Genomic DNA, 25,354 nt, shown 5'->3' with positions numbered 1-25,354 from the left:
CTTGTTGTCCGACCGTGTGTATGCTTCATCGAACATTTGCTGTTGGAATTTCCAGCCACAAATGGTTTAGAGCAAGTTCTCAAATTTTCTGCCAACTGCACTTCTTGTCGGAAAGTCCAATCGTGTCTACACAAGTCCGTCGCACAAAAGCTCACGCATGCTCGGAATCAAGCAGAAGGAGCCGCACTGGCTATTGAACTTCTTCTTTCTTGGCTCGTCGTACGTCTTGTACGTCACCGCGTTCTCACGTTTGGAATTTCCGACAAAATTTGTGTGATCATGTCTTTGCAAGACAAGTTTGAGCCAACATCCTTCGGAAAAAAATCCACGGTTTTGTTGTTGGAAATTCCGATCGTGTGTTGATTCTGAAAAACTATTGTCGTATGAAACGTTTTATAACAATTGAAGTTATCCATAAATCACACAATTGGCAGTCAAATTATTTTTAAAATATAGTTTGGTTGAAAATTATCCTTTGAGTATCATTCATGTCCCTGAACATCAGCTCCTCCTTAAAGGGTCACTGTACTATTAATGTGTATGTCAGGAAAAAATAGAAAAAAACATTGATGCAGGTATTTTTCTGTATTTTCAGGGTTTGTGAAGAAATAAAACATGGCAAATTGTGCATGTATTTTTTTTTTTTGTGCAGATATGTTTTTTCATGGCTTTAAAAGAAGCCCACTCATACAGGAAGTTGGCATAAATTCAGCATTCAGATTTTAGGATTTAACTGTAATTTTGATATGAATAATGGTGCAATTAATATGTGTGGCCAGCTTTAAAAATTCCAAAGAATTAAATAAAAACTTTGCAAGTTTGCAAGACATTTAAATCCAAATGCCTTTAGCAACTTTCCCTAAAGTATCTGTGATCACACAGTAAATAAGTCATAGGTTAAAATAATAAATATTGTTCCTGTACTATAATCGCATTTCGTTTTGTAAAGCAGCATTGATTACTACTTTTTTTGCAGTTTTGTATTGCAGTCACGTGACTGCAAAGCCTTTATATAATGTCCTCCTTCCTACTATTGGGGGTGTGTCACTTTACAAAGTAGGTGGGTATTTGCTTTGCTTACACACAGCGGGGAAGTACATTCCCTGCTGTGTACACTGTTTTCCATAGGACAGATGCTGCATTCCAGCTGATATTTTGAGGCTCCTGCTGGGACTTGCTGTCAATCAAGAGAACAGGGCTGGGTGGATGCTGCCAAACTAACCATAGGACATACAGGCTCTCTCTCCAGAGTGGTGTTAGGACTTAGGAACCATGAATCAGACTGAGACAGAAGTGCAATAAAAATCACACTTTTTAATAAAATGGTAAAATGGTACAAACAGAGCAAACATAGTCAAAACATAGCCAGGGTTCATTAACCAGAGCGGGTAGTCGGTAGACATGTGCAGGATGAAAAAATTTGTTTAGTTTCGTTTCGGTTCGATTCGTTATTTAACTAAATTCGTTTAGTTAAATTTGTTGCATTCATTACATTCATTTTCGGAATTTGTTTCGTTTCGTATTCGAATTCGAAAAAATTCGACCGCGTTCGAAAAAATTCGACCGTATTCGAAAAAAAACTATCAAATTCAAAAAAATTCTAACACATTCGAAAAAAGCTATCAAATTCGAAAAAATTCTACCACATTCGAAAAAACTATCAAATTCGAAAAAATTCTACCACATTCGAAAAAAACTGTCAAATGCGAAAAAATTCTACCACATTCGAAAAAAACTATCAAATTCAAAAAAAATTTTGCTACATTCGAAAAAAATATCAAATTCGAAAAAATTCTACCACATTCGAAAAAAAACTGTCAAATTCGAAAAATTTCTACCACATTCGAAAAAAACTATAAAATTCGAAAAAATTCTACCGCATTCGAAAAAAACAATAACTGAATTTGAAAAAGTAAACTATATATAACCATTTTGCGAAATTTGAAATTCGTATAGAATGAAATCGAATTCCAATAGAAAAGATTAGGATAGAATAGAAAGTATAAAAGAATAGCATAGAAAAACAATAGAACAGAATAGAAAAAAATATAATATATTGTATTCTAATCTTTTCTATTTGAATTCGAATTCATTCTGTACCAAATTCCAATTTTGGAAGATGGTTAAATATATATATTATATTTTTTTTCTATTCTGTTCCATTGTTTTTCTATGCTATTCTTTTCTATTCTATTCTAAACTTTTCTATTCGAATTTGAATTAATTCTATGCGAAATTCGAATTTCGGAAGATGGCTTCTAAAATTAGAATTTCATATAGAATGAATTCGAATTTGAATAGAAAAGATTAGAATAGAAAATAATAGAAATAGAATAGACTAGAAAAACAATAGAACAGAAGAGGATATAATATAATATATATATATTATATTTTTTTCTATTCTGTTTCATTGTTTTTCTATGCTATTCTTTTTTATTCTATTCTAAACTTTTCTATTCGAATTTGAATTCATTCTATATGAAATTCGAATTTCGGAAGATGGCTTCTGAAATTCGAATTTTGTATAGAATGAATTTGAATTTGAATAGAAAAGAATAGACTAGAAAAACAATAGAACAGAACAGAATAAAATATAATATATATATATATATATTATATCTTATTCTATTCTGTTCTATTGTTTTTCTAATCTATTCTTTCTACTCTATTTTAATCTTTTCTATTCAAATTCATTTTATACGAAATTCGAATTTTGGAAGATGGTTTTATATATATATATATATATATATATATATATATATATATATACTATTTTTTCTATTCTGTTCTATTGTTTTTCTATTATTTTCTATTATATTCTGATCTTTTCTATTTGAATTCAAATTCATTCTATACAAAATTCGAATTTCGGAAAATAGTTATATAGAAATAGAATGAAATCAAATTCTAATAGAAAAGAATAGAATAGAAAAACAATAGAACAGTAGAACAGAATAGAAAGAAATATTTTATTTATATATATATATATATATCTATCTATATATATCTATATAGATAGATATATATATATATATATATCTATCTATCTATCTATCTATCTATATATATATTAGATCTATATATATATGTGTAGATATATATATATGTATATATATCTATATATATATATATAGATATATATATATATATATAAAAATAAAAAAAATGGAATTTGGTACAGAAAAAACAAAAAAAAAGTGCGCATGTGAGGCTCCCCTGCTGGCGACTGACATCTCTAGTTCCCACAGATGGTAAATAAACAATGGACAGGGGTCACCAGATAACAGGTGACCTGACCCCTTTGTTTATTTACTGTTGGCACTGGGAACTGGAGCTGTCTGTCAGTGGGGTGCCTAGCGAAGCTAAATATACAAAGGGGTGGGGTCACCCGCTGTCACCGGTGACCCCGCATCTTTGTTTATTGACCGTCAGTGGGAACTGGAGCTGTCAATCGCACCTCCTTTTTTTTGTTTGTTTTTTCGGGTCGGCGGGTTTTTATTTGTTTTGGACACTTTTTTGGGTAAATGAGTAGAGGTGCTATGTACCCTTACTTAATCACATAGGGGGCCGGGATCTGGGGTTGTGGGGAAGAGGCCCTTGTCTCCATGAACATGGGGGCAAGGTGCTTTGAGGGACCCCCCCTGTCCCAAAGCACCCCCCCATGTTGAGGGTATGTAGCCTGGTATGGTTCAGAAGGGGCCTGCTGACAGTAGATGAGTCATGGTTGTTAAGAACGCGACAGCCAGCTGCTCCTTAACAACCAGCTACTGTATTTTCAAATCATTTTGGATCATTTGTTTCATTTGGATGCTTCAAACATGGGAATGAAACAAATAAATGTAATTGTTTCATTAAACTTTATTTTGGATTAGTTGAAATTTGTTACTGTTGTCATTTAGAAATTCAGATACATTGGAATCTCCGAATAACAAAAATTTTGTCCGAATTTCGATTCAGGACAAAATGAACCGCACATGTCTAATAAGCAGCCCAGTTGACATTTCTTGAGAAAAGTGTCTACTTATGCTGCATTTTTCTTCTAGTAGGCTGCAATCCCCCCTAGGATAATAGTAGCATTGAGACAGTCTGCTGTTCACATGCAAACCTGAACGATAAGAGAAACTATATATAGTCCAACCACCAATTTATTTCTGGACATTTTTGTATCCTTTTTGAAGGATGCAGGCAGTATTAAAAGAACTCCATTAGCATAGGAATGATTGGCTTTTATAATGGTAACTATAATAATACAAAATTTCAATTTTGCGAACATGACACTCAATATACCTTTATAAATCATTTTACAGAGGACATGTCCAAATAAGATATTTCTCCCCCATGTTCACTCCTTTCTTAAAATACAAAAATAGTAGTACCCTGCTTGCATTGTCTTGATAAACCCTTGCTTTGGACTCATACAATGAGAGCACTCAAAAGATCATAGGCCTAGGTGTTTGGTCACATGATCATATCAAATTACTGATTGAGTAGTGACTTCTGAGACCAAAGTAAGTGTGTAAAGTCTATTGATAACATTTATGTAGCTGAGAGGGCAAGGATGTGAGGATCATATGTGTAAATAGTATACACTACTTCCAACTACCAAGTACTGATAGTTTTTTAGCGGTATTGTGTTTAAATGTGTAAGACAGTGTTGAAGTTTATAAAATGTACCATCCAAACAATCTCAAAATCCTTAACCAGACTAATTACATTTAAAACATTATTTTGCAGATTTTGCATTCTTATCCACTTCAATAACCTCTACAACAACACCACTACATACCACTAAAGGTACAGTAAGAAAATTCTGCATGTAACTTTTTAATTAAAAAAGATCAGCTGGTCAGTACAGTTATGCCGCGTACACGCGGTTGGACTTTCCGACAGGAAATGTTCGATTTGAGCTTGTTGTCCGACCGTGTGTATGCTTCATCGAACATTTGCTGTTGGAATTTCCAGCCACAAATAGTTTAGAGCAAGTTCTCAAATTTTCTGCCAACTGCACATCTTGTCGGAAAGTCCAATCGTGTCTACACAAGTCCGTCGCACAAAAGCTCACGCATGCTCGGAATCAAGCAGAAGGAGCCGCACTGGCTATTGAACTTCCTCTTTCTTGGCTCGTCGTACGTCTTGTACGTCACCGCGTTCTCACGTTTGGAATTTCCGACAAAATTTGTGTGATCATGTCTTTGCAAGACAAGTTTGAGCCAACATCCTTCGGAAAAAAATCCACGGTTTTGTTGTTGGAAATTCCGATCGTGTGTTGATTCTGAAAAACTATTGTCGTATGAAACGTTTTATAACAATTGAAGTTATCCATAAATCACACAATTGGCAGTCAAATTATTTTCAAAATATAGTTTGGTTGAAAATTATCCTTTGAGTATCATTCATGTCCCTGAACATCAGCTCCTCCTTAAAGGGTCACTGTACTATTAATGTGTATGTCAGGAAAAAATAGAAAAAAACATTGATGCAGGTATTTTTCTGTATTTTCAGGGTTTGTGAAGAAATAAAACATGGCAAATTGTGCATGTATTTTTTTTTTTTTGTGCAGATATGTTTTTTCATGGCTTTAAAAGAAGCCCACTCATACAGGAAGTTGGCATAAATTCAGCATCCAGATTTTAGGATTTAACTGTAATTTTGATATGAATAATGGTGCAATTAATATGTGTGGCCAGCTTTAAAAATTCCAAAGAATTAAATAAAAACTTTGCAAGTTTGCAAGACATTTAAATCCAAATGCCTTTAGCAACTTTCCCTAAAGTATCTGTGATCACACAGTAAATAAGTCATAGGTTAAAATAATAAATATTGTTCCTGTACTATAATCGCATTTCGTTTTGTAAAGCAGCATTGATTACTACTTTTTTTGCAGTTTTGTATTGCAGTCACGTGACTGCAAAGCCTTTATATAATGTCCTCCTTCCTAATATTGGGGGTGTGTCACTTTACAAAGTAGGTGGGTATTTGCTTTGCTTACACACAGCGGGGAAGTACATTCCCTGCTGTGTACACTGTTTTCCATAGGACAGATGCTGCATTCCAGCTGATATTTTGAGGCTCCTGCTGGGACTTGCTGTCAATCAAGAGAACAGGGCTGGGTGGATGCTGCCAAACTAACCATAGGACATACAGGCTCTCTCTCCAGAGTGGTGTTAGGACTTAGGAACCATGAATCAGACTGAGACAGAAGTGCAATAAAAATCACACTTTTTAATAAAATGGTAAAATGGTACAAACAGAGCAAACATAGTCAAAACATAGCCAGGGTTCATTAACCAGAGCGGGTAGTCGGTAGACATGTGCAGGATGAAAAAATTTGTTTAGTTTCGTTTCGGTTCGATTCGTTATTTAACTAAATTCGTTTAGTTAAATTTGTTGCATTCATTACATTCGTTTTCGGAATTTGTTTCGTTTCGTATTCGAATTCGAAAAAATTCGACCGCGTTCGAAAAAATTCGACCGTATTCGAAAAAAAACTATCAAATTCAAAAAAATTCTAACACATTCGAAAAAAGCTATCAAATTCGAAAAAATTCTACCACATTCGAAAAAACTATCAAATTCGAAAAAATTCTACCACATTCGAAAAAAACTGTCAAATGCGAAAAAATTCTACCACATTCGAAAAAAACTATCAAATTCAAAAAAAATTTTGCTACATTCGAAAAAAATATCAAATTCGAAAAAATTCTACCACATTCGAAAAAAAACTGTCAAATTCGAAAAATTTCTACCACATTCGAAAAAAACTATAAAATTCGAAAAAATTCTACCGCATTCGAAAAAAACAATAACTGAATTTGAAAAAGTAAACTATATATAACCATTTTGCGAAATTTGAAATTCGTATAGAATGAAATCGAATTCCAATAGAAAAGATTAGGATAGAATAGAAAGTATAAAAGAATAGCATAGAAAAACAATAGAACAGAATAGAAAAAAATATAATATATTGTATTCTAATCTTTTCTATTTGAATTCGAATTCATTCTGTACCAAATTCCAATTTTGGAAGATGGTTAAATATATATATTATATTTTTTTTCTATTCTGTTCCATTGTTTTTCTATGCTATTCTTTTCTATTCTATTCTAAACTTTTCTATTCGAATTTGAATTAATTCTATGCGAAATTCGAATTTCGGAAGATGGCTTCTAAAATTAGAATTTCATATAGAATGAATTCGAATTTGAATAGAAAAGATTAGAATAGAAAATAATAGAAATAGAATAGACTAGAAAAACAATAGAACAGAAGAGGATAAAATATAATATATATATATATATTATATTTTTTTCTATTCTGTTTCATTGTTTTTCTATGCTATTCTTTTTTATTCTATTCTAAACTTTTCTATTCGAATTTGAATTCATTCTATATGAAATTCGAATTTCGGAAGATGGCTTCTGAAATTCGAATTTCGTATAGAATGAATTTGAATTTGAATAGAAAAGAATAGACTAGAAAAACAATAGAACAGAACAGAATAAAATATAATATATATATATATATTATATCTTATTCTATTCTGTTCTATTGTTTTTCTAATCTATTCTTTCTACTCTATTTTAATCTTTTCTATTCAAATTCATTTTATACGAAATTCGAATTTTGGAAGATGGTTTTATATATATATATATATATATATATATATATATATATATATATATATATATACTATTTTTTCTATTCTGTTCTATTGTTTTTCTATTATTTTCTATTATATTCTGATCTTTTCTATTTGAATTCAAATTCATTCTATACAAAATTAGAATTTCGGAAAATAGTTATATAGAAATAGAATGAAATCAAATTCTAATAGAAAAGAATAGAATAGAAAAACAATAGAACAGTAGAACAGAATAGAAAGAAATATTTTATATATATATATATATCTATATATATAGATATATATATATATATATATATCTATCTATATAGATATATATATATATCTATATAGATAGATATATCTATCTATCTATCTATCTATCTATCTATCTATCTATCTATCTATCTATCTATCTATCTATCTATCTATCTATCTATCTATCTATATATATATATTAGATATATATATATATATGTGTAGATATATATATATGTATATATATCTATATATATATATATATATCTATATATATATATAGATATATATATAGATATATATATATAAATAAATAAAAAAAAATGGAATTTGGTACAGAATGAATTTGAATAGAAAAGATTAGAATAGAATATTTTATATTTTTTTCTATTCTGTTCTGTTGTTTTTCTATGCTATTCTTTTATATTATTCAAATTTCGTATAGAATGATTTCGCATTCAAATAGAAAAGATTAGAATAAAATAGAAAAGAATAGAAAAGAATAGAAAAACAATAGACCAGCATAGAAAAAAATAAATTAAAATAAAATAAATATATATATATATATATATATATATATATATATATATATATATACCGTATTTATCGGCGTATAACAAGCACTTTTTTCCCCTTAAAATCAGGGGAAAATCACGGGTGCGTGTTATTGCGATCCTGAGCTCGGCTCTTCTCGGCCACTTTCGGCTTCACTCGAGCGCCGCCCGAACCTAGCCGAGTGTACTCGGCTAGGTTCTGATAGCTCCGCTCACAGTCACGCCCATCCCGGACGGGACTACGAGTGGAGCCGAAAGTGAACGAGAACCGCCGAGAAGAGCCGAGGACCGGCTCTGTGTATTTTGGCTCCGGCGGCACCATTTTCAAATCGCGGTCGGCGATTTTGAAGCTCAGATCGCAGGGGATCACAGGATTTTGCGAGCTGCAAGGCTGCACTGGGGCAAGGCTGCACTGGGATAAGGCTGCAATGGACACTGGGGAAGGCTGCACTGACAAGGCTGCACTGGGGCAAGGCTGCACTGAGAAGGCTGCAATGATGGGCATTTAAATGTAAGTTTTTTCCCTTAAACTTCCCTCCTAAAAGTTTTTTTTCCTTATATATATATATATATATATATATATATATATATATATATAAAACCATCTTCCGAAATTTGAATTTCTTATAAAATGAATTCGAATTTGAATAGGAAAGATTAGAATAGAGTAGAAGAGAAAAGACTAGAAAAACAATAGAACAGAATAGAATAAATTATATATATTATATTTTTTTCTGTTCTGTTCTATTGTTTGTCTAGTCTATTATTTTCTATTCTAATCTTTTCTATTCAAATTCGAATTCATTCTATACGAAATTCCACTTTCAGAAGCCATCTTCCGAAATTCGAATTTCGTATAGAATGAATTTAAATTCGAATAGAAAAGTTTAGAATAGAATAGAAAAGAATAGCATAGAAAAACAATGAAACAGAATAGAAAATTATATATATATAACACATCTTCCAAAATTCGAATTTCATATAGACCGAAATCAAATTTGAATATAAAAGATTAGAATAGAATAGAAAATAATAGAAAAGAATAGACTAGAAAAACAATAGAACAGAATAGAAGAAAATATAATATATATATTATATTTTCTTCTATTCTGTTCTATTGTTTTTCTAGTCTATTCTTTTCTATTATTTTCTGTTCTAATCTTTTCTATTCAAATTCGAATTCATTCTATACGAAATTCAAACTTCAGAAGCCATGTACCGAAATTTGAATTTCGTATAGAATGAATTTGAATTTGAATTGAAAAGACTATTATAAAATATAAAATAATAGAAAAGAAAAGCATAAAAAAACAATAGAAGAGAATAATAAAAAAAAATTATATATATATAGATCTATATAATTTATTTATATATGTATATATATATATATTCTGTCAGGGGCATGTCAGCAGTCGTCGGGTGAATCTGCGTGCAAGTAGGTCCACAAGGAGTGTTTCTCAGCGAATTCAGCCAAAATCCCCACCAGGGGGCGCCGGCGCGCTCCTGCGGATGCCCGTACGCGCGTTCGCGCGTTCGCGGGTGCGCGCGCCCGTGCGCGCGCCCGTTCGTGCTAGCGCCGTTTGGCGCCAAGGGGCCTTTAAAAAGGTGACAGGTGCTCATGTTAGCTGCTGTTCATCTGCAGCTCTGCACCTGAAAGTTCCAGTATCTGCCTGCTTGTTATTTGCTATTGACCCGGCTACGCTTGACCACTCTCCAGTCTCCCATCCGACCCGGCTTGTCTGACCCTGTTTACTCTGCTACCCGTTGCCGAACTCCTGCCTGTCTGACTACCCTTGGATCATCCCTCCTGCTTATACCCTGCCTGATCTCCTGCCAAATACGGACTGTCTGACCTTGCTTGCCTGTGCCCTGTAACGCTGCTTCCAGCCTGCCTGTTTGCATCCAGCTGCTGTCTTCGCATCCGGCTGCCAGCCTACCTACCAGCCTGCACCAGTTACCTGCATCCACAGCTCAGCCATCCCTGCGGGACATCCTCCCAATTCCGGTGTCTGCTTCTGCTGGAACCTGCATCAGGCCCTCCTACCCACTGTGCTCAGGAGACCACTGTTCCCACTTCCAGCGGCTCCTGAACCAGCGCTTAAGAGAGGTCTCCTTCTACCAGTCAGGCTCACTACCAGGTACCTCACAGTACGAACAGCCATGACTGAGCCTGCAGGAGAGACCTCTCCTATTCAGGAGATCTGTACACACTTGGCGGCCCTCACCCAAGCAGTAAAGACTCTACAAGACAGTTATAACAGACTGGAAGGGCAAGTGTTAAACCTCAGTGGTTCCGGTGGTGTGGCCGCTGCACCCGCAGCTGCTCCAGTACAGGCTGCGGCACCACCCTCAGTGGTCATGCTTCCACCAGAACCAAGAGTACCTGTACCTGACAAGTTTTCCGGTGACCGAACTAAGTTTGTGGCCTTCCGCAGCGCTTGTCAACTTTACTTTGGATTACAGCCACGGACTTTTTCTTTGGAAGCCACCAAAGTGGGGTTTGTTGTATCCCTCCTGCAGGGGGAACCCCAGACCTGGGCCCATCGCTTGCTTGAATCCAACGCCATACAGGTCCAGACCCTACCTGCCTTTTTTGAAGCCATGGCCCAGCTTTATGAGGACCCTCAGCGGGCTGCCACCACTGAGGCAGCTTTGATCGCGCTCCAGCAAGGCCGTAGACCGGCCGAGGACTATGTCATGGACTTTCGACGCTGGAGCGCAGATACTCAATGGAATAACGCAGCCCTACGCCACCAGTTCCGCATGGGGTTATCTGAGGGTCTTAAGGATGAGCTTGCCCGAGTAGGAATGCCTGACACCTTAGAAGAGCTCATTGCCATCACTATCCAAATTGACCGACGCCTTCGTGAGCGCCGGTCTGAACGATCTGCCCAACAAACTCGGCCTATGTGGATGACTGCCAGAGCCCCGCTGCCTGCCTCCCGGTATCTACCTTCTGCCGGGCCAAGCCCAGTCAACCAAGCAACTGATGCCTCTGAACCCATGCAACTTGGACTTATGCGTACTACTCTGACCCCTGAAGAACGGGCACGCAGGCGCCAACTGAACCTTTGTCTCTATTGTGGCGGAACGGGCCACTACGTGAACAACTGCCCAGTGAAGATCCGTAAGTGTTTTTCTTCAGCTCCAACCAGTTTGTCTGCTTTAACAGCCAATGCCACTCAACTTGTTCTCCCTCTCTCATTACAGCTCCAGGGAAGAACAATTCAAGTCAACGCCATTGTTGATTCCGGGGCATGTAGCTGTTTCGTTGACTCCACTTTTGCTACCCAGCAAGATCTTCCTTTAAAAGACAAAACACATAGACTTTCAATTTTTCTGGCCGATGGGTCCCATATAAAATCCGGGCAGGTCTCTCAAGAAACCCTTCCTCTGTCTGCTATCTGTTCATCCCAGCATCGAGAGATCTTAATCCTGGACGTTATCTCATCACCTCTTTTCCCAATCATTTTGGGTATGCCCTGGCTTCAAGCCCACAATCCTCTTGTCAATTGGGCCACGGGCGAGATCAAGTTCCAGTCACCCTATTGTCAAAGACATTGCCTACCTGAACCTGTTAATCCTGCTACCACTCTACTATGTATGGACACTGACTCAGATCTGCTTCAAAACGTACCAGAGGTCTATCAGGACTTTGCAGATGTATTCAGCAAGAAGGGAGCAGATTCTCTGCCACCCCATCGCCCCTATGACTGTCCAATTGAATTGCTTCCACATCACCTACCGGCCAGGATCCAAGAATATAAAACCAGACGCACTGTCACGCATGTTTGATAATCCTAAGGACTCTTCTGTCCCTGACACTATTTTGCCGGCAAACAGTTTTCTTCTCCTTCAGACAGATTTGCTATCCATGATCAGAGAAGCATCCCCAGAACGTTCAAGTCTTCAGGAGTCTTCCTTAACACCTCGAGATGGACTATTATGGAGGGGAAGTCAAATCTTCGTACCAGAAAACGTCAGAGTCAAGGTGCTGACACTTTTGCATGACCACCCACTTGCAGGACATTTCGGGGTCCGTAAGACCCTTGAGCTGGTGCAGCGCACTTTTTGGTGGCCTAACTTAAAGGAATTTTGCAAGAAATATGTCAACTCCTGCTCTGTCTGCATCCAGAACAAAACCCCCAGGAACAGAGCGTGGGGACTACTAAGACCATTGCCTATACCAGATAGGCCCTGGAGGATGATAGCTATGGACTTTATAGTCGAACTGCCATATTCTGAGGGGTGTTCGGCGATCTTTGTGGTCGTCGACCGGCTATCCAAAATGGCCCACTTTGTGCCCCTAAAAGGAACACCTTCTGCTGTAGAGACGGCTCGTGTGTTCATTAAGGAAATCGTTAGGTTACACGGGATTCCCGCAAATATAGTGTCTGATAGGGGGGTGCAGTTTACTTCACGCTTCTGGAGAGCCCTTTGTGAAAATTTGAAGATTGAACTAGCCCTGTCCTCAGCATATCATCCCCAAACTAATGGGCAAACTGAAAGGATAAATCAAACTCTGGAGCAATACATTAGATGTTTTACATCTTTTGTGCAAGACGATTGGGTATCCTTGCTGCCACTTGCAGAGTTCGCGTACAATAATGCCAGTCACTCTGCCACAGGTCAATCTCCTTTCTTTGCTAATTATGGGTTTCATGCATCTTTTTTACCAGATTTTCTTTCAGAATCTTCAGTTCCAGCGGTCCAGGACACAGTGCAGTTCTTCAGTCATAATAACCGGATCTTGCAGGAGGCGGTATCCAAAGCGCAAGCGGATAATAAGCGGTTCTTTGATGAGAAAAGAAGGGGAGATTTAAACCTTCAGCTTGGCGACAAGGTATGGCTGTCTACTAATAATATCAGATTGTCATGTCCTTCCAAGAAGCTTGCCCCAAAATTTATTGGACCTTTCCCTGTGAAAAGGAAAATTAACGAAGTATCGTATGAATTATGCTTACCTGACTCACTTAAGATACACCCTGTATTTCACGTATCACTCTTAAAGCCTGCTGTAGATGATCCTTTTCCTGATAGGGGCACCAGGGTCCCTGAACCAGTTCTGGTGGACGGCAATGAAGAGTATGAAGTGGAATCCATCCTTGACTGCAGAAAGAGGTCTGGGCAAGTACAGTTTTTAATTAAGTGGAAAGGGTATGGTCCGGAAAACAACTCATGGGAACCTGACTGTAATATTCATGCCAAACGTTTAATTCATGCATACTTCTCTACCCATCCTGAAAAAAAGGCGTATCTGGGCATCCGGAGGCTGCCCGTTGGGGGGGGGCAATGTCAGGGGCATGTCAGCAGTCGTCGGGTGAATCTGCGTGCACGTAGGTCCACAAGGAGTGTTTCTCAGCGAATTCAGCCAAAATCCCCACCAGGGGGCGCCGGCGCGCTCCCGCGGATGCCCGTACGCGCGTTCGCGGGTGCGCGCGCGCGCCCGTGCGCGCGCCCATTCGCGCTAGCGCCGTTTGGCGCCAAGGGGCCTTTAAAAAGGTGACAGGTGCTCATGTTAGCTGCTGTTCGTCTGCAGCTCTGCACCTGAAAGTTCCAGTATCTGCCTGCTTGTTATTTGCTATTGACCCGGCTACGCTTGACCACTCTCCAGTCTCCCATCCGACCCGGCTTGTCTGACCCTGTTTACTCTGCTACCCGTTGCCGAACTCCTGCCTGTCTGACTACCCTTGGATCATCCCTCCTGCTTATACCCTGCCTGATCTCCTGCCAAATACGGACTGTCTGACCTTGCTTGCCTGTGCCCTGTAACGCTGCTTCCAGCCTGCCTGTTTGCATCCAGCTGCTGTCTTCGCATCCGGCTGCCAGCCTACCTACCAGCCTGCACCAGTTACCTGCATCCACAGCTCAGCCATCCCTGCGGGACATCCTCCCAATTCCGGTGTCTGCTTCTGCTGGAACCTGCATCAGGCCCTCCTACCCACTGTGCTCAGGAGACCACTGTTCCCACTTCCAGCGGCTCCTGAACCAGCGCTTAAGAGAGGTCTCCTTCTACCAGTCAGGCTCACTACCAGGTACCTCACATATTCTATTGCTTTATTATTTTATATTCTATCTTATTGTTTTTTTTAGAAAAACGTTTTCTATTTTTTTCGAATTTGATTATGTTTTTGAATTTGATTCGAATATGTTTTCGAATTCGATTCGAATATGTTTTCGAATTCGATTCGAATATGTTTTGGAATATGTTTTCGAATTCGATTTGAATATGTTTTCGAATTCGATTCGAATATGTTTTCGAATTCGTTCGTTTTTTTTCGGATTCGTTTAAATTCTTTACTTTTGTAATTCGGAAATTCGGATGCATCCGAATTTCCGAATAATGAAAAATTCGTCCGAATTTCGATTCGGAACGAAACGAAATGCACATGCCTAGTAGTCGGAACAAGCCAGTGAAACAGGAATCCAGAGATCAGCATAGTAGAGGCAGTAAACAGGATCAGGAACCAGAAGGGAAGTCAGCCAGGCAAAAATCTTTAACAGGAAAACACAGCAGAGAGTATCCAGATATGCTGACCAGGCGAAGGCACAGGAGATCTGACCCAGGCAGTTTAAATAGCCAGCAGGGCTAGCTGATGAGCAGGAAATGAAGACCAGGTGAGTCGCTGTGGAATGAAGAGTACTGACAATTAACCAGCAGCTGAGCACAGACCTCAGAGAGGGAAGGGCTGAGCCCCAGCCCTGGCAAGTGGAAGCAAGGATCCACAAATTAACCATGCCAGCAAAGATTTGCTTGAGTGCTTGGTGTGGTCAGGATGAAAAACAGAGAAGGGGAACTGGCAGGATCATCAGGTATTCGGGAGAAATTTAGGTAGCCTAAAATATACAGGCACCATTTAGCTTACATAAAACATTAACCTCCCTGGCAGTATTCCCGAGTCTGGCTCGGGGTGGATTTTCAGTACCAAAGCGGTAACCCCGAGCCAGACTCGGGATCACATCGCAGGATCCAGGAAGAGCTTACTTACCTTGTCCCCAGGATCCTGCGATGTCTCCCCGCAGTGTGAGCAAGCCATCCTCCGCTCGACCTATCACTGTGCCTGAGCTCCGTTCCCTGCGAGCGTTGCGACGCATGGGGACAGAGAACGGCGCCAAATTCAAAAAGTAAAACACACAATACATATACAGTACACTGTAATCTTACAGATTACATTACTGTATCAATTTATTTCAACTCCCTTTTGTCCCTAGTGGTTTCTCCAGTGCCCTGCATCCAGTTTTATATTATAAAAACTGTTTTTTGCCTGGAAACTGGAGATTGTCCATAGCAACCAAAACCGTCCCTTTAAATCAAAAGCAGGTTTAGACCAGCTAGAAAAAGCGAGAATAAATTAGAATCACTTGTAGAATTGAGTGATAGTGATTTGTGGGGAAATCTGTCATCAAACACTGAAAGTAATGACGGCGACAATTCTGCAACAGAGCAAATTTCAGTGTTTTTGATTTGATTACATTATTGAATCATTTTTATTATTATTATATTATTATTTCTTATAATTATTTATAGTTATTTATTATATTATAATTTATGATTTAGTGTTTCAAAGTTTATCATACCCGGGATGTCTACTAGGCTCTTGTTTGGACAGATTTAAGTGTGTTATTCCTAAGAATTACAGGCCTACAATATAAAACGCCAAATTTCTATGGAAAATAATGGTACCGCTTTCAGCACCAAAAATCTGAAATAATCAGGGAGGTTAACAAAATACACATATACAATACAAAATTTTAGGGAAACGTACACTTTAAGGTAAGACATAGTATTTCCAACTTAGCTATAAATTCCGAGTTGAAATCGTACTTCAGCGGAATATTGATTATATTTTTTCTTTGGTTTCTGTATATACTTTGTGGAGATCTCCATTAACATTAAGCGAATGTTTGTAGTCTAACTTATTTGAACCAAAACAGAAGATCTAACGTTCATTTACTACTTGCACACATCACCAGCAAAAAAAGAAAACAGCAACTGCTATTAAAATACTTATCCAAATAACTGCAGGACCCCTCCCTGCTCTAATGGGCCTAAAGACAAGCAGAGACCCCATGTGAGATTCCCATGTGTTAGGTTTATTGGGATGTCAAAGCTTCAAAAGACTAGTAGGCTAGTTACATGAAAAATACAAATTATTATATATATATATATATATATATATATATATATATATTTTTTTTTTTTTTTTTTTTTAAAGCGGGAATTGATGCAGTTAGTGTTGAACTGATGACTTCTGCTGTACATGTGGGGAAAACACAGTTGATAACCACCTATTATCCCAGTCAAGCAACTAATATTACAATTGCAGAAAACATTCAGGAAAGTGAATAAAATCAGTGAACAAAATGTATAACAGAAATGTGATACAAATCTGTGTAGATACCATTTCTACAATGAACTAACAACTTAAGTAATTAAGTTAATCTTAAAGTGGTTGTAAACCTCAGACGTGAAATATAAACAAAGTATAATCCTATATATTGCATACTTGTCTTAATTAAGAGCATTAAGTGCCACTTCTGTCTGTTGCCTCTTTCCTCTGCTGTAGGCAGCAATCACTTCTGACAAGTTTTCCAGACATGAGAAAAAAAAGTGACGGGAGGGATCTCCAGCTAAATCATAGTTGGGGGGTTGTTCCTTCCCTCAAATCAGCTCTCACAGCTTCCCTCACTGAGCTCTGCAGAGTGCAACGTCATGCTCTCTGCCCCCTTTTTTTTCTGACAGCTCAGCCAAGTTTTATAAATTCTGGACATTGAACGGCTGTAGAGAAGAGAAGACTGTAGAAAAACAGGTACAACTTATGTAGGAGGATTTGCTTTATCTCTGTGTATTACGTGAGGCCATTCACTTTACTGGGTGTATAGGGTTTACAACCACTTTAATCTGAGATTTGATTATTTCTTCCTATTATGCCCTGTACACACGGTCGGATTTTCCGACGGAAAATGTGTGATAGGACCTTGTTGTTGGAAATTCCGACCGTGTGTAGGCTCCATCACACATTTTCCATCGGATTTTCCGACACACAAAGTTTAAGAGCAGGCTATAAAATTTTCCAACAACAAAATCCGTTGTCGGAATTTTCGATAGTGTGTACACAAATCCGACGCACAAAGTGCCACGCATGCTCAGAATAAATAAAGAGATGAAAGCTATCTGCTACTGCCCCATTTATAGTCCCGACGTCCGTGGTTTACGTCACCGCGTTCAGAATGATCGGATTTTCCGACAACTTTGTGTGACCATGTGTATGCAAGACAAGTTTGAGCCAACATCCATCGGAAAAAATCATAGGATTTTGTTGTCGGAATGTCCGATCAATGTCCGATCGTGTGTACGGGGCATTAGAATAATAAATAATTATAACTACAACTGGCAAATTTTAGAGTAAAAGAGGACCAAAGATGGCCCTAGATCGGACTTTAGAGGCAAAATGAACGAGAGTACATAAAAAAATATATTTTATTAATAACAATTAATCATACGTAGAGCAACTATCGAAATAATTAAAAAACACAAACAATTAACACACAATTAACATGAATGTATGGTGTAACAAAAATGTTAACATCATATGGACAAAAGTGAGTCCCAATGCGTCAATGCGTTTCGCTGTTTTACTTCGTCAGGACACATTCAGGGGTTGTTGGAAAGAACAGGTCCCACTATTTATAATAAAGCACATCAATCAGATATTGTGTAACAATAACATGTGTAGATAAAAAACATTAGCTGTTGTCATATCCGAGTGACATACACTTAACATACATACCTTGTGAGCATAAAACATCCACAAATGGAAATTTCCACAATGAATGTCAAAAATCACTGTGTAGATAAGGGACCGTAATCTCCCAATACTAGTAACCGTATGATGAACTAGAACAGTTAAAATAATGATATGTATTGCTTTCAAAGCCCAGAAATGCTCAATACTTGGATAGATAAAACCAAATATGTATGAAAGATTGTACTTGCTAGCTCAAAAAATGTCACTCATGTCAAATATATTACAGGATATCATTCACAGATGATGAATGGTGAAAAAGGAAGATGAATGGGGGGGGGGGGGGGTATGAACATAGCCTACAGGAACCAACAACATAAGTATGTCCTTTCAGACATGGATGACAGCCTCTCTTGCAACTAGCAGAAATGAATAAGGCTGCACACAGTCATAGGGCTCATTAAAACAGCCTAGAACAGAAAAGAGACAGGCAACACATGAGAATATTGTTTTATAGGCTATTAAGCCAAAAATACAACATAACACTTCTGCACTTACCATGTATGATGTGTAGTCTGGTGTACCCCCCAGGAAAGCATCTACCAATGCAGCATAGCAGAGGGGGCTATTTATAGCTCCCTGTGCTTGGTAGCAGCTGTAGCCCCACATGGAGTTGATCAGACGCCGTTCAGCGCCGCCGCCGAGTGACGTCACATGATCGCGCCTCGATTGGCATGCCCCTAACCTGATGTCAGTGTATTCTAAGTATTGATATGTTAATGCACCTTTGCACAGCGCAGGGGCTCACTGTTGTCTATATGGTGTTAACATTTTTGTTACGCCATACATTCATATTAATTGTGTGTTAATTGTTTGTGTTTTTTAATTCTTTCAATACTTGCACTATGTATGAGTAATTGTTATCAATAAAATATATTTTTTTATATACTCTTGTCCATTTTGCCTCCAAAAGTCCGATCTAGGGCCATCTTTGGTCCTCTTTTTCTCTAAAATTAACCCTAAATACAGATGTGGCTTTAAGAGTGGTTTCTGATTCTTACAAACTACAACTGGCACTAATCATTTTCCTTAAGTAACCAGCATACTAAGCATTGTTTTTTCTTTCAGATGCTTCATCTTGGTTGAGTGTAAAATTCATCCTTTTGACAAGTTTTATCCTGATAAACAGCCTTATCTTGGTTTACCTTTCCATAAGATGTAAGTTTAGGACATTTTTCATGGGTTCACGGGTACTTCATAATTCAGCCTTAATTGTTTTGCAAAATTCAGCCACATCCTGTATCAAATATTGTATGTGGCAACCTCACCCAGACTAGTCAAGTTGACTGGAGGTGTGGATTATGGTTAACTAGCACACATGTAGACACTGGAGTTGTGGTGTTTAGATAACATCTCCACTAAAGATTCTATAAAAGATTATATACAGTAACAAGATCAAAACCATAGCAACTAGGAATAATCTTTCATTCTGACATCTTTAAATACAACTACACTTTTGTAAAAAAAAAATTGTGTGGCCACCAGTATTTTCCAGCACTGCCTTAACCCCCTTGGGCATGGAGTTCACCAGAGCTTCACAGGTTGCCACTGGAGTCCTCTTCTACTCCTGCATGACAACATCACAGAGCTGGTGGATGTTAGAGACCTTGCGCTCTTCCACCTTCCGTTTGAGGATGTCCCACAGATGCTCAATAGGGTTTAGGTCTGGAGACATGCTTGGCCAGTCCATCACCTTTCCCTCAGCTTCTTTAGGGGGGGATCATGCTCTGCTTTAGTATGTCACAGTACATGTTGGCATTTATGGTTCCCTCAATGACCTGTAGCTCCCCAGTGCCGGCAGCACTCATGCAGCCCCAGACCATGACACTCCCACCACCATTCTTGACTGTAGGCAAGACACGCTCGTCTTTGTACTCCTCACCAGGTTGCCGCCACACACACTAGACACCATCTGAACCAAAAAAGTTCATCTTGGTCTCATCAGACCACAGGACATGGTTCCAGTAATCCATGTCCTTGGTCTGCTTGTCCTCAGTCAACTGTTTGCGGGCTTTCTTGTGCATCATCTTTAAAAGAGGCTTCCATCTGGTATGATAGCCATTCAGACCAATTTGATACAGTGTGCGGTGTATGGGCTGAGCAATGACAGGCTGACCCCCACCCCTTCAACCTCTGCAACAATGCTGGCAGCAATCATACGTCTGTTTCCCAGAGACAACCTCTGGATATGACACTGAGCACGTGCACTCAACTTCTTTGGTCGACTATGGCGAGGCATGTTCTGAGTGGAACCTGTCCTGTTAAACCGCAGTATGGTCTTGGCCACCGTGCTGCAGCTCAGTTTCAGGGTCTTGTCAATCTTCTTATAGCCTAGGCCTCTTTATTTAGAGCAACAATTCTTTTTTTCTGATCCTCAGAACAATCGTTTGAAAATCTACTAGTATATGACCAATTTTAGGAAAGACAGAGCTCAATCAAGCTTCAATGTTCAGATCCTGCATTCAAAAAAATGTCAAATCAGTATCTTGTACTCGGAATTAGTTCCAAAAACATAGTTTTTCTATGAATGAAAAACAATCTATGAATGAAGGATGGACAGATGAATGAAAGGTTCACCTCCTCTTTTCATAAACTGTTGTTCTTCCATAGATGCTATAATAAAGCTTCTCTGAATAGAGGAGGGGGTGGATCGGAGGACAGAAGATTTCAACTAAATCTGCAGCCATCAGCACAGGGGACACATTGCACTGACTGTAGGTAGTGTCCCTTCTGCTGATTTTTTAAAACCTTTTTTGACTAAACTTAGACTTTAACAAAATCATCCATCATAGCTCCTAAGGTTCTCTGCAGCAATAGCATTTATATACAGTAATGGCTTTCTGAAGATCACTCTAAAACTCCCTGTTTTTACTATGTGGCCAATTCTGGGCAGCATAGACTTTGCCCATCCTGTGATATCTTGTTCCCATCTTCATCTCAGTGGTGGACTATGGCTTTAGGTGTTCTCACATTAAATTGGAAATCCATGCTAAAACTAAAATCCCTGCATCTATGGACACCAACAATCTAACACTAACCTATCTAGCCCTGTAAAGAAAAAAATGAGTATACATACCTTTTCTGAAGCCGATCCGACCCGATCTCCAGAGGTAGAAGCTCTGCAGAGGACATGGCTGACAACGGCTGTGAAATGAATGGGGAGTGATGTCACGCATAAAGTTAGGATCTGGTCGGATTGGGTCAGAGCGGCTTCCAAAAAGATATATATACTTTTTTTTTCTCTTTACAGGGCTAGATAGGTTAGTGTTAGATCGTTGGTGACTATAGATGCAGGGATTTTAGTTTTAGCATGGACTTCTTTACAGGGCTAGATAGGTTAGTGTTAGATCGTTGATGTCTATAGATGCAGGGATTTTAGTTTTAGCATGGACTTTCAAACACTGGGCTGTAGAATGAAAATTGCAAATTTCTGAACACAGAGTATGGCAAATTCTTATAGAAGTCTTAAGTATTAAGATCATTAGGTGAATCAATAAACAACATGTACTGTTTTTTTTTCTTTAGGTAAAACAAAGCAAACAGCCGTGTCACATGTAAGTTACATATCTCCAATTTGACCTGTATAGTAAAAAAAATGGCCATTGTTGCCATGTATCCTGAGAAGATGTTGTTGCTGTGAAGATGCTCCTCACTGTCCTCAGCTAGTTTCTCATTTTATTGTGCCAGAGACTTTTGGCGCTATATTGTCATCAGGGATATATTTACAAAATTAAATCTACAAAGAGCACATAATATGTATGTAATACAGCAATTTAACCCAGCTTTATTGAATCCAGAATTCCTCAAATCATGAATAATATTGAGAAGTTGATAATTACTGAAAAATCAAAGACATACACTGATCAGCTATAACATTATGACCATTCACCATAACCCATCAAGGCATGGACTCCACTAGACATTTGATGGTACACTGTGGTATCTGGCACCAAGCCATCAGTAGCAGATCCTTTAAGTCCTATAAGTTGCAAGGGGGGTCCTCCATGGCTCTGATTTGTTTTTCCAGCTCATCTCACAGATGTCCGTTTGGACCGAGATTGGGAGAGTTTGAAGGCCAAGTCAACACCTCAAACTCATTGTTGTGTTCCTCAAACCATTCTTGAGTTCTTGGACTGCTTTTGGTAGGTCCTGACCACAGCAGGTGCCACAAGAACTGCAATTTTAAAGTTGGTCAGAGCCAGTTGCCAAGCCATTACAATTTGGCCCTTGCCAACATCACTAAAATCCTTATGCTTGCCCATTTTGTCTGCCTTCAACACATGAACTTTAGGGACAACATATTCACTTGCTGCCTAATGTATCCCACCCACTTATGCCATTATAACAAGATAATGAATGTTATTCACTTTATCTGTCAGTGGTCATAGTGTTATTACTGGTTGGTTATGATTGGTCTGTTGACAATGAGGCATGCAAGTATTTTACATTATACTGTATACTAGATTCTGGCACTGATATTTTTCGGAGCAGGAAGGTAGTGTCTTCATTGGAGAAGATCAGTGCAGTTTAAAGGAAAGATGGTTACTGTTAGGATTAGGAGTTATGCCCTGTACACACGATCGGACATTGATCGGACATTCCGACAACAAAATTCATGGATTTTCTCCGACGGATGTTGGCTCAAACTTGTTTTGCATACACACGGTCGCACAAAGTTGTCAGAATTTCCGATAACCAAGAATGCGGTCACGTACACCACGTACGACAAGACTATAAAAGGGCAGTTCAGAACCAAGCGCGGCACCCTTTGGGCTCCTTTTGCTAATCTCGTGTTAATAAAAGTTTGGTGAGAGACGATTCACCCTTTTTCAGACTCATGGTTTTCAGATCGTTTTCTGCTGTTCAGTTTGTGCTTGTGGGTTTGTATCCGGTCTTCAGTGCATGCAGCGAATACAATTGACTTGTCGTTGTGTTCATGTTCGTTCGTTACTGATTTTCAGGTCGCTCTTCACAGGCCTTGCTGTCCTTCAGTGCATTCTGTTACTTCGTTCTGAGCAGCCGACCGTTTTCTAGCCATGTTGCGTATACGTACTCCTCGTAGCGTTCGTGCTGTGTGGGGGCTTGGTGTTGGGGTCCTTACCTTGACAAAAGTCCAGTGCATGAACAGGGTGGGGAGGAGTTCATGGACCAAATATTGGTTGCTCCAGCGTGACCAGTTCTGTCACATGCCTTTGTTCTGTGAGATCCGTGAGAATAATCCTCACGATTTCAGGAACTTTCTCCGGATGACGGACCCCGTTTTTCACTGTTTGTGGCTTTGCTGACCCCCTATATCAGCAGGCAGGATACCTGCATGAGGCAAGCCATCACTCCGGAGCAGAGGCTAGTCGCCACCCTGCGGTACTTGGTGATGGGGAGAAGCCTGCAGGACCTTAAGTTCTCGACAGGCATCTCCCCCCAGGCTCTGGGGATCATTATCCCAGAGACCTGTTCTGCCATCATCCAGGTCCTGCAGAAGGACTTTATTAAGGTAAGATTTTTATCCTTTAATAACACATTTTATTGTATTTAATGTTTCCTAATGTATTGTATTTCTTTCCTCATTCCCTAATTACCATGATTGTAATATGCTGTGAATGTCCCCTTTGTCCTCATGCATGCTGGCTTTTTTAACAAAATTTTTTTGTCCTTCATACATATTTGCCTTCACTTACCTCCCCAGCATGCTCTCCTGGCCCTATATTCACCTCATGTAGTCACTTAACAATGTATTTTGTCAGCCTCACAGTAGTGCTTTACCCCAAACACCCCCTAAAATGTGTAAAAATGTGATTTGTGCTTTAAATTCAGGCAGAGTGGCAGAGGCTTTTTTTGGTGTCCCAAAATCATTTGGAACCCTCCCTCCCCCCGACTGCTAACTCAGCTGATACCAATCCTCTATCTGCTGACTTTGCCAAACCCATACACACTATACCCACCTCTTTAGTGCTCGGATGTATGGATGAATTCCCCAAAGCATGTAGTGCAAGGTCCTGCCTGAATACTTTCAAGTGGTACTGTTTAAAGTTTTTGTATCCTATTATTATCTTGATAGGTAATAGCAGAATGTAAAAATGTGCTAAAATGTGTACAGTGTGTATTTATCTCTTTGTATTATGACACTTCTTACCTGTCCAGTGGGCTGCCAATAGTGTAAAGTAAGGAGGGGCTGGCCAAAGTAGTACACATTATTTAGGCATTCATCTCTCAATGAAGTGGAGAGGGTTACCTGTCCAAAACATCCCCCCATAACATTTTACAAATGGCCCATGGGGGGGGGGGGGGGTCGGATAGGTGGACCTTATACCTTTGTCTTTAAATACTCCCTAAAATAAATGTTATACTGATGTTGGCCAAGAATGTTTGTGTCGAATCTGCTTTCCCTGTTTATGTGCAAAATGATTAATTTATTTTTCTTGTTTGACTCTACAGTTTCCTTCCAACCCACAGGAATGGCAGACTGTGGCCTCCCACTTTGCCCAGCGGTGGGACTTTCCTAACTGCGGAGGGGCAATTGATGGGAAACACATCCACATTGTCCCACCACCCAACTCGGGGTCATACTATTATAATTATAAGGGGTTCAATAGCATTGTGATGTTAGCAGTGGTGTCGGCTACTTATGTGTTCCTGTATGTGGACGTGGGGAAGAATGGCCGGATGTCAGATGGTGGAGTCATCGCCCACACAGAGTTCTACAGGCATCTCCAGAAAGACAGCTTGGACTTGCCACCTCCAGAAGACAATGTGGAAGGACTCCCATTCGTCTTCGTTGCTGATGAAGCGTTTGCGCTGGGGGACCATCTTATGTGGCCATTCTCGATGAGGACCCTCACCCCGGACCAGAGGGTTTTTAATTATTGGCTGGCCAGAGCCAGAAGAGTGGTGGAGAACATGTTTGAAATCATGGCCAGCCGGTTCCGCCTATTTCTTACACCCATACACATGGTGGAGTATAAACTGAATCATATCATCCTGGTGTGCTGTGTTCTACACAACTTTTTAAGGCAAAATTCTGCCAACTATGCTGCCTCAGTTGGGCCTGAGGCCGAAATTCAAGTAAATGAACCAACTCTGACGGTGCTTGAAAGTGGCCATCCTGGCTTGCCCCCCCT

The 25,354-nt window shown here is 39.0% G+C and overlaps 1 long non-coding RNA gene across 1 annotated transcript in view; it reads left to right on the top strand.

Moving 5' to 3' along the window:
• The first annotated feature begins 4,717 nt into the window (after positions 1-4,717).
• LOC141134137 (uncharacterized) overlaps positions 4,718-25,354 on the top strand; it is a 55,275-nt gene continuing 34,638 nt past the window's right edge. Inside the window, exons 1-3 of the long non-coding RNA XR_012243133.1 lie at positions 4,718-4,794; positions 19,308-19,397; positions 21,765-21,793. This is a non-coding gene — a long non-coding RNA (uncharacterized lncRNA). The remainder of the gene's footprint in view (positions 4,795-19,307; positions 19,398-21,764; positions 21,794-25,354) is intronic.

The sequence above is a fragment of the Aquarana catesbeiana genome, linkage group LG01, assembly GCF_042186555.1.
Source record: "Aquarana catesbeiana isolate 2022-GZ linkage group LG01, ASM4218655v1, whole genome shotgun sequence".
NCBI lineage: Eukaryota > Metazoa > Chordata > Amphibia > Anura > Ranidae > Aquarana > Aquarana catesbeiana.
This window is presented reverse-complemented; position numbering and strand designations above follow the sequence as displayed.